Source organism: Festucalex cinctus, chromosome 13 (assembly GCF_051991245.1).
Source record: "Festucalex cinctus isolate MCC-2025b chromosome 13, RoL_Fcin_1.0, whole genome shotgun sequence".
NCBI lineage: Eukaryota > Metazoa > Chordata > Actinopteri > Syngnathiformes > Syngnathidae > Festucalex > Festucalex cinctus.
Window position 1 is genome coordinate 14,364,053 of NC_135423.1, and position 15,512 is coordinate 14,379,564.

Genomic DNA, 15,512 nt, shown 5'->3' on the forward strand with positions numbered 1-15,512 from the left:
ATGTTTGTTGTCCATAATAATGCATGGTGGCTTGACATTTAACAAACGTAAAGACGTACACTCTGAAAATAATCGGGTCAAAAATAACCCAACTAAGGGTCAAAAATGGAAAGATCCTCTTGAGTCACTTTGACCCAACTTTGAGTCAAGAAATTGGTCTTTTAGTGTAAAACAACTCACAAATATTGGTCAAATCCTTTACTTGGGTCATAAATTGGGTCATTTTGTATAAAACAACCCAGAAAGTTGGGTCAAATTGACCCATAAAGTGGATCGGTCCATTTGTGATCCATAATTGGGTTACTTTTGACCCAACTGTTTTTTTATCATCATTTTTCAGGAACAACCACTGAACAACTGGCATTGGCTCATCAAAGAAGAGCAAGTGTTTTCAATTATTTAGATTGGTCAATCATTTGAAAAATAAACTACAACATAAATAATAAACCTACTTCGGAACTGACCAATGGCATCGATTTGTGGGGGGATCACAAAATTTGAACATTGACAATACATAAAAATTACGATGAAGTTAAAAAAAAAAAAAAGTAAAAGTAAAAACAAACAACAAAAGGATTTACTTTAGGCATCCTGTGAAACATGACCTCATTAGAAAGGTGACCAAGAGTCAATGCCAGATTTCGGAGACGACGTCTGACAAGTTGACCTTCGACACCAACAACAAACATCTTTGAATGCTGCTTGAGACGAGAAACTAAGAAAACACTCGCTTTTACACCTTTCTGTTGATTTTGGATTTCCCTCTTCTCTCCACCATGAAATTACTTTGCCCTTGCAAGGCAACTCACAGATTCCTCTTGCACTATCGCGTATTTAAAGAATATTTATGTTTGAGTGTGCATTTCCATTATGTGTCTCAAAGCTTCAAGGGTCATCAGGCAGCCCCCTTCCCTTTCCCTCTCACTGACGTCCCAGAATGGCAGAGCACACCAGTGAAGTAAGGATTAAAGTAAAGTGTCCTCTCAGATGACTGCTCCATCTGTCCCCAGGATCGAGTTATAAGGCGTTGTGATATTGGCTGATTCATTTCAATCAGCAGCAGATCCGATTCAAATAAGCCCTTTGACTGCAAAGAAAATCCCTTCTGAGGCCGTGGTACCATTTCACCGATGGTGGAAGAAGAAAAAAAATGTTTTTGGCATGTGTGACTTCTTGTTATTTTTAATCTGGTGGTCAACAACATTTGGATGTTCATTCGATTCATCACTCCAAAACCTGCAGTGATTATAGTCGTCTTCTCTTTTTTTTAATTCCTCTCTTTACCCTCCAGTTTAATCACCAATCAGGAAGCACCTAGAATCCATTAATCAAGAAAATTGGATCACTCCCACCCACTCTGCAGGAAAGAAAAACATCATCAAGGCCCTAATGCATTTTGTCATTGCATTTACAGTGAGTTCAAATGTGTTCGGACTTTGATCTTCTTTAAATGGCAGGTTTGACCCCTAGACATGTTCATGTTGAACATCATTAATAAACCGGTCCTGCAGGAAACGCAACAGCATGTCTTTCTTTAATTGGCGTGTGTCTGCTAATTACTGCTTCCTGTGAACCAAAATAGTTTTGTGTTTTCCATTTGCACTAATGCATGTTAATTTTATTAGTATCGTTTAAAAACAAAAAAAAACAAAAAAAAAAACATTAAGTTCAAGCAATCCACTATTACCTTTTTACACCGGGACAGAATTTACTTTTAAAGCAGACCTGAAGACAAACTCAAAAGTATGCAACAAAGTAAGAAAATAAATAAGGCATTACTAATTATTAGACTGAAATGTATCATACCAATTAGGTTAAATCTCTGTAAATGATCTATACCAGTCACTGTAAGATGCATCAAATGTATTATACTAACTAGGTTAAATCTCTATTAAAAATCTATAGCATTCAGTTGTGTTGTGAGGCTACATGGGGAAAAAAAAAAAGACTTATTGAGGCTTATTGCTCAGCAGAAAGGTATTAACTTGAAAAAAAAATAAAGCTGTTTTTCATGCTTTTTAAAAGAGTCATAATAACAGTAGTGATAATAAATATGTATGGTCTGTGACACCGCAGTAATTTCATTAAAAAAATAAAATAAATCTTCAAACCGACAATATTTAATGCTCTATTTTCGTGCCTGAGCAAGTCTGGCACAAAGTGCGGTGTAAATCTATGCAGGGGCAGGCTTGACTAAGTTTTGGTATTTTTGCAGACTCGTGTAAGCAGGTGCAGTGTGGCGTATTTAAAGAAAAGTGTGTTTTGCACTATTGGAATCCTGAACCAGCCAAGGTGTTTCGCCACAAATCGCCTACTTTCATTCCCTTTAAATGTCATACATGAGATGCATTCTGATACGCACTCACATGGCAGAAGAAGACACAAATTTGGTTGAGACGTGCAAAGTACATTTACAAGTAACTATGCACAGACCTCTCCAGATATAAATGAGCACTATGATACCTTCCACCTTGATAATATGTGTCCATGTGTGAACCATTGCACTGAACGCACGGTTGAAAGCCACAAGAAAGAATTTTAATGCAATAAATCTGTGTAACAGGTGGTTACATCAGAGAGGGCTTGTACTGTTCTAAGACAAGTTTGAATCATTGGTGGAATATTTGTCTGGAATGAAGAGTTGATAAATGGAGATTTTCATTCATTATAAATTCAGTCTGAAGCACAATACTTTCAGAGTAGAGAGTAAATAAAGACAAATTAACCGGAATTGTTCTAAATTAATTCCACACCTGTGTCTTCTCTGATTGTGTTTTTATCTGTTGAGTCAAATGATTAAGCATTTGCTTCTGTTTTGATGCACAACTGTACTAGTTTGAATTGGCTGCCTGTCTTTCAATCATTGTAAAATACATCATTCCCATGTTACGCAAACAACTGCACACAAATATGGGTGATCGCATCCATCCATCTATCCATTTTCTGGACCGCTTATTTCTCACAATTGCCGTGGGGGGTGCTGGAGCCTATTTCAGCTGGCTCTGGGCAGGAGGCGGGGTACACCCTGGACTGGTTGCCAGCCAACCGCAGTGGGTGATCGCAGTGTTAAGAAAATAACGCAGCAAGTCTCACCTCACATGACCTTCACGGGTTACCTCAGCACTAGCTAGCTAGCTGATATGACAGAGCACGGAGGGATTTAAAACTTTAGCGAAGTGAAAAAACACACTGGGTCCGACGAGAGATCTTGGTGGTTAAAATAAGTTATTTTCAACTAAAATGGAAAACCTTTCTGTTGGTTGAGATGGCTGTGTTGGTGCATGCAAATGCAGATTCATTTTCAAAAATAGTGAATATGATGATTGGTAAAGTGGTTTGAACGCTATATGGTGTAGATGAAGTGCGAGTCTATGAATTGTCACTAATAATGAAAGTCATATTTTTTTTTCTTTAACAGCATTCTTTTACACAATTTACAAATTCAATTGCACAAATAAACCACATTATGCATTTGTCACATGCCATTAGAGGGATTATTTTTTTCTTTACAATGGATATTTTATATACCGGTATGACCGTTACTGTAAGATGATGACATGTAAAAAGTCGCTTTAAAAAAATATTGCCCAAATAATTAAGTGTTCATAATGGACCTTATCACTTATCATTATTTCGTATGAGAAAAATATGCTGAAAAATGTGCTCAGTCGTACTGCTAATGCTAATGCTAAATGGAAGAATCAATAATTTATGTGTTTCTCTACTGTCTTTGTGAACGTGTAAAGCAGTTTAATGCAAAGATATTCAAGCAGGAATGGATAAAATAATTGCAGGGTTGCTCCACAGTGTGATATATGTTGAATGGATGTTTTTTCACTTGCCCCTTTCATTTGCCAGCTGTTGAAACTGAGAGAGTGTCTTTGTGTCAGTTAGCACATACGCATTCTAAGGCGTAAATGTGCCATTATATGTCTCGTCCATCTGCCTTGCCCTGTGCTTCATCAACTTTAAGGGCTTATGAAGTTATCTAGATTCTACACATGGCTCAGAATCTTTTCCTTTTGCTTCACCAGCGAGCAATGTTGTTTGTGCGTGAACTGCTCGGGGCAAATCGAGCTCGTCATGTCAGGGCTGAGGACACCTTCTCATCCTTGTTACATCCCCTCCTCATTCACCCCCAACCACACACACGCGCGCGCACAACGAGCCCATGAATGCGAGCTTGTGAGTGACTACATGTATGTGTTTCAACCTGTGCGCACAGCCTCGAGTGCATGGCGCAGAGCCAGATGAGTTCAGATAACATCTTGAAAGAAACATTACAGTATTGCATACTCATTTCAAATTGCTCAAATGTTTATAGCAACCAGCGTCACAACAGGTGGAGAAGGGGATGAACCTTTGGCAGGCCTCGCAGTCTTATTTGTGCACGGAACCGAACATTTTGATGCCCCATGACAGCATGTTAAGAGTAACTGACTCACTCGGATTCGTCTTCAATTATAAAGGCAGTTTTGTTTGCAGCGCAATAATAATAAAAAAATAAAATTAAAAAAAGAATGAAAGGCTATGATATAATGATGATGAGAGTAAATGAAAACATCTATAAATTTGTGAAACTTGTTTTTAATATTAAATCATTTTGGGGCAATTTGCATTATTTTTGAGAAAAAAATTAAAACAGCAGCAAAATAATTTGAAAAATACCTAATGCTATAAAGTGTATATATATATATATATATATATATATATATATATATATATATATATATATTAGGGATGTTCGATACCACTTTTTTTTTTCAGACCGATACCGATGCTCAGACCCTCAGTACTCACCGATACCGATACTGCCGATACCAGTAGTACATTTTGACAAATAAAAAAAATCACTAAAATATATTTTTAAACAAATATATTTCCTTTAATTTTGACAAAAAAAAACAAAACAAAACAGCACATGAAGCTCAGCACCTCCAAATCCGAGACCATGGTCCTCAGTCGGAAAAGGGTGGCGTGTCCTCTCCGGGTCGGGCATGAGATCCTGCCCCAAGTGGAGGAGTTCAAGTATCTTGGGGTCTTGTTCACGAGTGAGGGTAGGATGGAGCGGGAGATCGACAGGCGGATCGGTGCAGCGTCTGCAGTGATGCGGACTCTGTATCGGTCCGTCGTGGTGAAGAAAGAGCTGAGCCAAAAGGCAAAGCTCTCGATTTACCGGTCGATCTACGTTCCAACCCTCACCTATGGTCAAGAGCTGTGGGTCGTGACTGAAAGAACGAGATCCCGGATACAAGCGGCCGAAATGAGTTTCCTCCGCAGGGTGTCCGGGCTCTCCCTTAGAGATAGGGTGAGAAGCTCGGTCATCCGGGAGGGACTCAGAGTCGAGCCGCTGCTCCTCCGCGTTGAGAGGAGCCAGCTGAGGTGGCTCAGGCATCTGGTTCGGATGCCTCCTGGACGCCTCCCACCGGTGGGAGGCCCCGGGGAAGACCTAGGACACGCTGGAGAGACTATGTCTCTCGGCTGGCTTTGGAACGCCTTGGGATCCCACCGGAGGAGCTGGTTGAAGTGGCTGGGGAGAGGGAAGTCTGTGTTTCCCTCATAAATCTGCTGCCCCCGCGACCCGACCTCAGATAAGCGGTAGAAGATGGATGGAGGATGGAAAATGTAATAAATAAAAACAAATAAATAAATGTAAGAACTATCCATCCATCCATTTTCTTGACCGCTTATTCCTCACAAGGGTCGCGGGGGCTGCTGGCGCCTATCTCAGCTGGCTCTGGGCAGTAGGCGGGGGACACCCTGGACTGGTTGCCAACCAATCGCAGGGCACACAGAGACGAACAACCATCCACACTCACACGCACACCTAGGGACAATTTGGAGCGCCCAATTAACCTGCCATGCATGTCTTTGGAATGTGGGAGGAGACCAGAGTACCCAGAGAAGACCCACGGGGAGAACATGCAAACTCCACCTAGGAAGGTCCGAGCCTGGACTCGAACCGGAGACCTCAGAACTGGGAAGCGGACGTGCTAACCACTCGACTACCATGTAAGAACTAATATAATAATAATCATTTGTTCTCTTTTTACTGCAGGATTTAGCTGTGTTTTTTGTGCTTCAAAGGTTGATAAGAAATTAAGGATGTTCAATGCTACTTTTATTCAGAACGATACCAGTAGCATACATGTATTACTGTACTTGAGTAGTCACCGATACCAAGCACCAATAGCACTAATAGTTTTGCTACATAAGATTTCCAAAAACAAACGATGACAGATACTTTTAGAGAAAGATCTATATATCCAATATTGCATTTTTCCTTAAAATTGCATGAAAACTGGCAATTTTCTGTTCTTCTAATTTCTAGTTCTTTATTTTAAAAGGGTCGCAAGAGGGCAGCCGATCCTGGTATCGGCCACCTCCACACGTACCGACACCTTGAAATAAGGCTGGGTATCGATTCAATACCAATAACTGTGTTGGTACTCACCCATCCCTATACGAAAATCGTTCAAACATGGTGCTTAAATTTTTTTTTAAACTATGTCCAATTGAAATGTATAGATTTTAGGCAGTATTGTTTGCCATAAGAATGTATTTATTATTTATTTATTTTTTTTTATTAGTTTTGCAGTTTCCTCCTGCCGACTCGATACATATAGTGAACGTTCTGCATGATTGGTTTTAATTGCCCCTATTAGTAAACCACAAGTGTGGGTAATCTTCCTAATCTTCCAAAACAATAATAGTCTCGACGGATGTTGATGATTTGTCTGGTTTACAGTTGTTATGAATGCCAATCATATGTAACAAGTGGCAACTCTTCCTCTGAATTACTCAGAAATGAGTCATGCTGCCCTGAAGTGTGTGGTCATTAACAGATGCTTCACTACTTCTTGGAAAAGACGTGGTTATTATGATAGTGTTGCAGTAGAATATAATGTTTGGCTTTTTTTTTCTCTTTTCATTCATAAAAATATGGCTTGCAAAGTAGGTACAGCCCGCTGACCCCTGGCTGCACCCTGACATGAGACAAACACACAAAAACACGCACTAAAAAAAAATAATGCAGACCCTTCACAGCATCCTTGACATGTTCTGCTGTCAGTGCGGTTGACACAGGAGAACTAACTAAACATGTTGAGAAAATAAAAGCACCGCGCAGTGTGCCAATCACCAAAGACTTATTTTTTCTTCCACAGTGGAAATATTTGAAGAAGGGGAAAAAATGGCAGGACTGAGATCATTCATTACCTGCCTGCTGGCTCAAGCCATCACAATCTAAGTGACGTTAAGCCTTTACACACACATTCACACATGCACACAGCACACAAGTATGCACACATCAGAAAGATGCAAGTGTTCACCCATGGCAACAAGGGAAGTCCTTTCTGTCAGCACAGGAAATCATTTTAGAGCAGGATTTGTCAAAAGTGAGACTTATGTGAGTATAATTTTACGTCCACCAATGTCAAGAGTCCAAGAAACCGCATAAGGAAAGGAAATCAACATTTCCTTGGTTCACTTCATTTAGTTCATTTGGGTCCAACCTATGAAACAAGCTTTCAACAAATACGCAATTGCTCAGTCATTCGGCCACTTGCTTGATCCCACATTACACAGCTGGCGGTACGCACCCCCACCCAGCCTGCAACCTCTCTCCAACCAAACCCACTTGTCGCATTGACATGTCTCCAGCTTGCTTTGAAAAAAGAAAAAAAAAATCCTACATTATACAGTACATTATACAATTTTTAAAAAGCCCAAGTCACATTTTTAAATAAAGCCCTTGCGCAGAATTGAGGAACGTATTGAGAACATAGAGTATAGATAATCTTAAAATGATCTATTTGGTGCACATTGTGTAAATTTCACAGTCAGAAATGAGCTTGTACACTGTGTTAGCAAAGAGCTTCCTGCAGATTTGAGCATGGGCCCATAAAGTTTTACATTTAAAGTGATGAATGAGCTCCCGTATGAAAACGTCAGACGTAGCAGGAAAAGACAAACAGCTGTCCATAGACTGAAGGTGGCCTCCACTCGACATGACATTTTCACATCATATGCATTCGGGGACAATCAGACTCAGGTCAATGAATATAGGACAGGATAGTCGATAGCACATACATGCTCGTGCAAGCCGTTGAAGCAACATCTTGCTGCTCCCATCTTGCGACCACTGTATGAATGGTATACGTACAGATTAGACATATACTGTACAGTGCTGAGGCAGTTAGTATAGGGGCGAGGGTGGTGGTTGGTCACTATTTTTTTTTTAAGACATAAAAAAAAAAAAAAAAAAAAAAAAAGTGAGCGGTATGTGCTGCTTTGATCGATCTTTTATCGCTCCGTTCCTTAGACCACAATATTAGATTTGGTAGAGGCTTCTTTTGTTGTCGAGAGGAACCAGTTGAGGTGGCTCGGGCATCAGGTTCGGATGCCTCCTGGACGCCTCCCGGGGGAGGTGTTCCCGGCATGTCCCACCGGCGGGAGGCCCCGGGGACGACCCAGGACACGCTGGTGAGACTATGTCTCTCGGCTGGCCTGGGAACGCCTTGGGATCCTGCCGGAGGAGCTGGTTGAAGTGGCCGGGGAGAGGGAAGTCTGGGTTTCCCTGCTAAAGCTGCTGCCCCGGCGACCCGACCTCGGGTGAAGCGGTATATGATGGATGGATGGATGGATGGATGGATGGATGGATGGATGGATGGATGGATGGATGGATGGATGGATGGATCGCTTTTTTTGTTGAAATACAGTTATAATTCTTTAATAGAAAAAAATACACGTTTCCTTCTGTAAACATCATTAAGCATATAATTTATACATGTATTTAAGGCAAGTTGTAAAATGTATAAAGTCCTCTTGTTTATGTTTAACAAATTTAAAACATTATAATAAACGTTTCTACTAAGTACTTTCTCAAATGTTCTCCAACTTTGATACTGTAAATGTGTAGGATCGTATGCCGAGAAACGTGGGAGGAGCAATATGGCGGCCTCGCGATTTCAAAAGTCTTGGCATATCGACTATCCAGTCACATATTCAGATCAGTGGTCCAGGTTCTTATATCCGTTTTTTGGCAGTTGTCAACAATTTTGTCATGTAAATTACTGCCCCCTACAGGAACTGAAAAGTATTTTGTCTTCATTTTACTCTTCTCATTGTTTTTTTTTTTTTTGTTTTGTTTTTTAATACATTTAATGCATTCTCATATGTATAATTTAATGTGTCTTGTATCAGTTGCTAAGCTTTATTTTTGGCTTGGTGGATGTCTGCACTGCACTCTGTGAGTGAAAAAGAAATTGTAGTTGAAGATGGTGGTTTATTACCACCATCTCCGCAGAAGGTGACTGGATACTCTACATCACTCAACCAGCAATCAGTGGCTTCACTTCACAAACCTTGCAGCAAAAACAAGCATGCAGGCTCAATCACTCATATACACTATACTGTCGATATACACCCACTGGTCAATTGACAAGCAGGAGTGCCTGGAGGTGGGAGCAGTGTCATCTTTATCAGACAGTTCTGCTTTGTGCCTTAAATACATTAGGCAGAACAGCCTTGCAGTACATCAGTGGGCACACGCAGAAATAATTTATTCAAAAAGGGTATTTATTAATAAATGCATGGCAGAAGGCAGAATCTATCTGTGAGGGTGTTTTTTGTTTGTATAATCATTACAGGCTTACAGGTAATTCTGTGAGAGTTGTCCATGGACTTCAATTGACATTATTGACTATTAAGAATTGCAAGCACTCAAGTTGCCGCTTGAGGTGTTTCAATGACATGGCACACCTAAACAACTGCAACTCGTCGTTAAGAGTTCTTCCATCAAAACTTTATGAAAGGTTTTGTAGAATGCGTTATTGCTTCATTGATGACACTGTCACTTCCCTCAGGACTGATTTGTTCCGCTCCAGCTTCTTTATCTGTATGCTTGATTCACATAATGCAAAGTCTGTTCTCGTGCCAGCTTGTCAAAAAGCAATACTTCATGTCATGGCCCTTGGCGTCCAATAGTGATATACTAACAAGGTACACTCGTGTCTGCGTGAGGCACAGTTGGTTTGCAATTAACGCAATAATCCCAGTGAGACAGGTTAACAGTGACACTTCCTGCCTCACCATAAGTGGCACATGCCTGACATATTTCAATTTAAAGCAAGTGCAATATTTAAACCATAGCTGAGTAAAGCAAATGCTTGCTTGTTTGCATGCTTTGCAATGTGTTCTGCACTTGCAATTGCTTGTCATAGTCTTTAAGGCCTCAAAAATGTCCATAAGTGCTTCCCAAACTTAACTTAAATATAAGCATGACAAGAAAGGCCAAAAGAAAAATAAAAGCCGAAACACAGCTGCAAATAGCGACAACATAACAACAATGCAATTGATTGCATTAACTGAGTTAAGCTTGAATGTTTGGGATGTTTGTCAATACTTCCCATAAAATGCAATATTCAGGTGTAGCCAGCAAATGGAGCCGTAGTGAGTGCATCATAGTGTAGAGTGTGCATTAAGGGAAAGTAGTTAAAGGGATCGTTCGCCTGAAGTTGTTTGCCTTTTCGGCGGAAGTATCAGCTAGCTGGCTGCAGTGCGTCGGTTAGCGTTCTACAGGGCGACGCGCAGTGATACGAACGAACAGAAAAGTAGTGGCTGGCGGTAATGGCGTCTGACTTTATTCAGAAAAGAGTATTGTGATGGAAATGTATCACGCTTTTGAAAACAAATAGTTTTTAGAAGAAAAACGCTTTATTTCCGAGACCCCAGCCAGCTTGCTGGACTATTTTCCTCTCGTCCAACGCCGAACCAGAACGCGTGTCACCGAACGCTGTCAGGGGTAAGTCAGTGCTGATCGCACACACGGGAGGTGAGGATCAAATTGAGATTCATGTTAAAAAAGCCGAACGATCCCTTTAAGAATACACGTGTGCACATGAACTGCATTTATTCTGATAAAACAAAAGAGATGTTTATATATATATAGGGTAGATCTTGAATATAAAAAAAAAGCTGTCAACCCATATAGGAAATCTTTTGACATTCCTTCCAAATGACATATGAGCCAACTTCATTCTTCCTGCAGGGTCAAGACCCGAATGAAGAAAGAACAGTTTTGCTTCTTAATCTTTTTAAGAGTCAAGAAGAATGGGGTCAGGTTTCTTGACAAAGAAGCAAAATGATAAACGATTGAATGTCTGAATTTGCTCAACAATAATAATAATTAAAAAAAAAAAGTAAAATATATTGCTTAATTGTCAGCCAAAATATCAATATCACCAAACAGTATATCACAACATTCCCACAATAACCAAAAATTCCATTTAGTTTTGATAATGCAAAATTGTCAGTCACTCATCAAGGATTTGGGCTTGGAAAGCGGAGGGTCAAAAGAAATTGTGACTCGTTGAAAGATGCTCTCTGAATCATGACTACCACCAAAGTACCCTAGAGAAAAGAACATATGCTCCCTCAAATTGAGTTTAGGGGCACAGTCACATTTTTTGCTTCCCATCTTTCTGACATCTCCCCTTGCGTGCCTGCATGTGTGTCATCTGCTTCTCTTTCAAGTGTGCAACATAAAATTTACAGCAGGGTTTAAACTCAACGTGTTTACCTTTTGAAATCATAATTAGTCTACCCATCCCTTTTCTTCAGCGCCCGTCTTCATTAAGCTCATGGTTGAGCCCAAGCCTTTCCCAGCTGACTTTGGGGCAGAGGCAGGGGGTGGAGCTACAATGTGGCCAATGAAGTATTGCATATTTAAAGAATAAATGTACAATTGATGTGAATGCAAACTCTAAAAGAAAATGTCTTATATAAAGGACTTTTAATTCTTACAGTCCATATCAATCAAAATGATTACTTTCACACTATAGCTATTGAGATTTATATGTCATTGTGATAATATACTTCTAAGATATCATATGAATGAATGAGCCATTGATCCCAGTATGGAAAATGGCACTGGCCAATGGTAATTGGTTACTTTTATTAGCTGTTGGCTTGCAAATCAGAGCATTGGACATAAGTATACTATGAGATAGTACACAAAAGCAAAGCAATGGCAAAGAAAATGGCATTTTATTGTAAATTAAGTTCAGAAAAAAATATTTTATTTTATTTTATTTTATTTTATTTTATTTTTGCCCTGTTCCTGCTTAATTATGAGCGTGACGGGCCTTGTTCTGGTATGTGTAAATGCGACTACGTGAAACCATGATTGTGGATGGTATAATGAAGAATGACGCACACACATGCACAATCACTCCATGGACACCCCGCACTGCAGGTGTTCCGTCATTCTGGCCACCCCACTGAAACATTCCTGGCTACGGCCCTGGTGTGACCCAGGACTGCCTTGACTGGTTACCAGCCAAACACAGTCTAAACAAACAATCATTCACACTTGCATTCATACAATTAAGAGCTTTCAATGGATCTCACATGTACATTTTTGGAATGTAGGAGGAGGCCAGAGTACCCAGAGAAGACACATGCAAGTCATAATGAGCATAATAAAGATATCATAATACAAACAAATGCAGTGCAGGTAGAAAGAGTGAAACCTAAAAGCAATATGATACAAAAAGTAATTTTGGGGTCAAATTTCTTTCCTTGAGCTAGTGACAGCTGGAATGTCAAAAGTTGATAATTGCTGTCTTACTAAGACGACCAGCAGTACTACAAAATTATGACCTCTATTTTAACCAAAGGACAAGCACAGTTTAATGTTGCTAAATTAATAATTCCCTCCAGCATACTCCGCAGTCAATTGGGATGAACTTGTCATAGCCACACATTATGTTTTATTACCAACTGAAGCCAAACTGGTGACGACAGACTGACACATCTTGCTCAACATGTAACAGCCAACATCACTCACATGTCCTGTACATGCATTACATGAGACAAGCCTGGTGACTGCTGCACTGTTAAAAATAAAGACAATGGGCCACTTTGTGCGCACCATAGAAACTATCCACCTGTATTTACTTAGTTAAGCCCTGCTGTTGCTTCCAGTGTCAACATTTAGAAACAACTTCCTCAGTCAAGAACTAGCGAGCTATGCCCACTTAGTGTGTCAAATCGGGACTAATTGCCTGCACTAAGCTGACACGTGAAGGTGCGCGATGGATGTCTTAGTGGGTGGGTGGATTTTGGGGAGGGTCGGAGCTCAGGCTTGACACCACTCCACTCCGGTGACCTGTAGGTGAACTTGGAACAGTGAGAAAATAACAGGTTCTCCAATTAGGCCGCCAGTGTGACACTGCAGGGCTCTTTCAGGAAATCCTTCTTACCTTGCTGTACAACAATTAGCCTCGAGGGCCTCCTGCAGAGACCTGCAAAGTGCACAACCTTGAAACCTTGCCAGCCAAGACCTTTTGCCTTCCTAGGAAACATGAGAGGGAAATGTTTGCAGTTGTCGCCTGCAGTTGTCACAGATATTATAACCGTTTAAAAAACACTGGTGCAATTGTCATACCCAAAGTGGTTTAACAGCGCTGAAATTGCACTATTCTGAATTAGAGCTTGTTCTAAAATCACTCAAAACCTCCATGCACAGCATATTGTCATTGTCATTTACATCATTTTTGTGGCAAAAAAAAAAAAAAAAAAAACTCAATCACTGTGCATCACTTCAAGGACGCATCTGTTGAGGAAGGACACATCTGTACTTGCTCCTGCAATCGCTCGTGATTCTAACTACTTGTTGATTTTTGCATTGGGATTTTTAACTACAATGTTACAGAACAACAACATCACTAATTACCCAAAGCTGGAGTTGTATATGATTACTTGCTGACTTTGCCAAGGATAACTCTTGTTTACACACCTGCATTGATAACATGTATTGCTGTTCCCGTTTGAATCTAAATATTGTCTGGCTCTAATTGGAACTAATCTGGCTCTAATCGTAATTTGGACATTTGTTGTAACAGTCAAGGCTACATGATAAGGCTGTATTGTGGCTAAAATGAAACTGCTGTCAATACGCAAAATGTGGTTGGTGGTCTGGTTCCTGGAATGCGGCTGGCGTGGGCCGCTCTGCTGGGTGAGCTAGGATGGGCAGCGCACAGGAGGCATCAGGAGAACTACAACGTGCTAGCAACCAGTGGTGCTAGCTGACCAGAATCGAGGCAAAAATTGCTTGAATAGCAATGGGCAGAATGCAAGCCGATCTACTGTTCTGGAAACCACGACATGTGTGAAAGCTGATCCGAGGTCAGCGAATACGCTACTGGTGAAAGAGAAGAATTGTGATTTCCTTGGCTGCTCGCCTGGCGGGGTGGGCCTGCTGGTGGCGTCTGGGAACGGACTCACCAGTTGCAAATGACTGAGACTAGCCGCAATCTACACACGGACATTCAAGATGAACTGAGCGAGCAGTGTTTGGGATAGTATGGGATGGATAACTCTAAAAATTAATGACTATTCTAAATAATGTATATGACTGATGCGTTATAGTAATGGGTCGATGGGGACGGGTCTCGAATAAGCTTCGGCTTCTACCCGTCAGCCCTTCTTTCGGATGTCAATGTTGCAAATGATGTGATGTGATTGATGTAAGCTGTAATGTGTCCGAAAGGAAAACATGAATAAACCAAATGATATCACATGGCACATAAGTTGGGATGGGCCAGTTATCTGTTTCAAGGTACACCTAAGAGTACGGTGACCAGATGTCCCAATTTGCCCTGCGGATATCACCAACCCATTTTTTTATCCCGATACTATTTTGGTCCATATTGAGATGTGAAAAACTTTCCCAAGCATAACAAGAACTTTGACCTATGATCTGTGTACAAAATATGTTGCGAGTGTGAAATGTCATTACACAAACCGGTAAGAATATTTGGGTATGGGTAAATGAACTATATATTGGAGGGGAAAAGAGAAAATACATATTGATGTATCTGAAATTCAATACATGCAAAAAATATGTGATTAATGCACAGGTATAGGACGCACATTAAGAGTGTTTACACAAGGCGTTAAAGCGCAGCACACATTACTCAATGCTAACCCTCATTGTTTGCTTTAGAAATCATCCATGTCCGGTGTTTCACACTAAAAGTACACTTTAGAGCATTCTTTGCTCTGCGTGGGGTCAGAGTGGAGCCCTTCGGCGCACTACAGGCCATCCATCCTGTCTGTTGTACCAGATGATAAATGTCAAAACACGGAGTGCTTAAATGCGTCACTTGAATTGATGGCAAGTACAATGTGTCTTCAAAAGCTTTATGTAGCACAGATTGATGCGACCTGGTGTTTACTCCAACTACTGTAGAAGCCAGAATTATTTGGATAGTCATATAGATGTGATTTCCAATCCCAAGCACTATCCTGTGGCACATTAGTTTGACGTGAGAGATCATCAAGTGTGCTGTGGAGGTGGTTAGAGAAGCCAAAAATTGTACTCAAGTACATTTGAACAGGCGGGGTACTCAAATACAAATCCTAAGGGGCCACACACATAATGTCATTATTTCAAACAGCAAAAATATAAGCTAAAATATTTTCTTTTTGATATACATGAAAATAAA

The 15,512-nt window shown here is 40.5% G+C and overlaps 1 protein-coding gene across 1 annotated transcript in view; it reads right to left on the reverse strand.

Moving 5' to 3' along the window:
- LOC144033067 (C5a anaphylatoxin chemotactic receptor 1-like) overlaps window positions 1-15,512 on the reverse strand; it is a 463,289-nt gene that overhangs the window by 125,700 nt on the left and 322,077 nt on the right. The gene's annotated exons all lie outside the window — the stretch shown is intronic.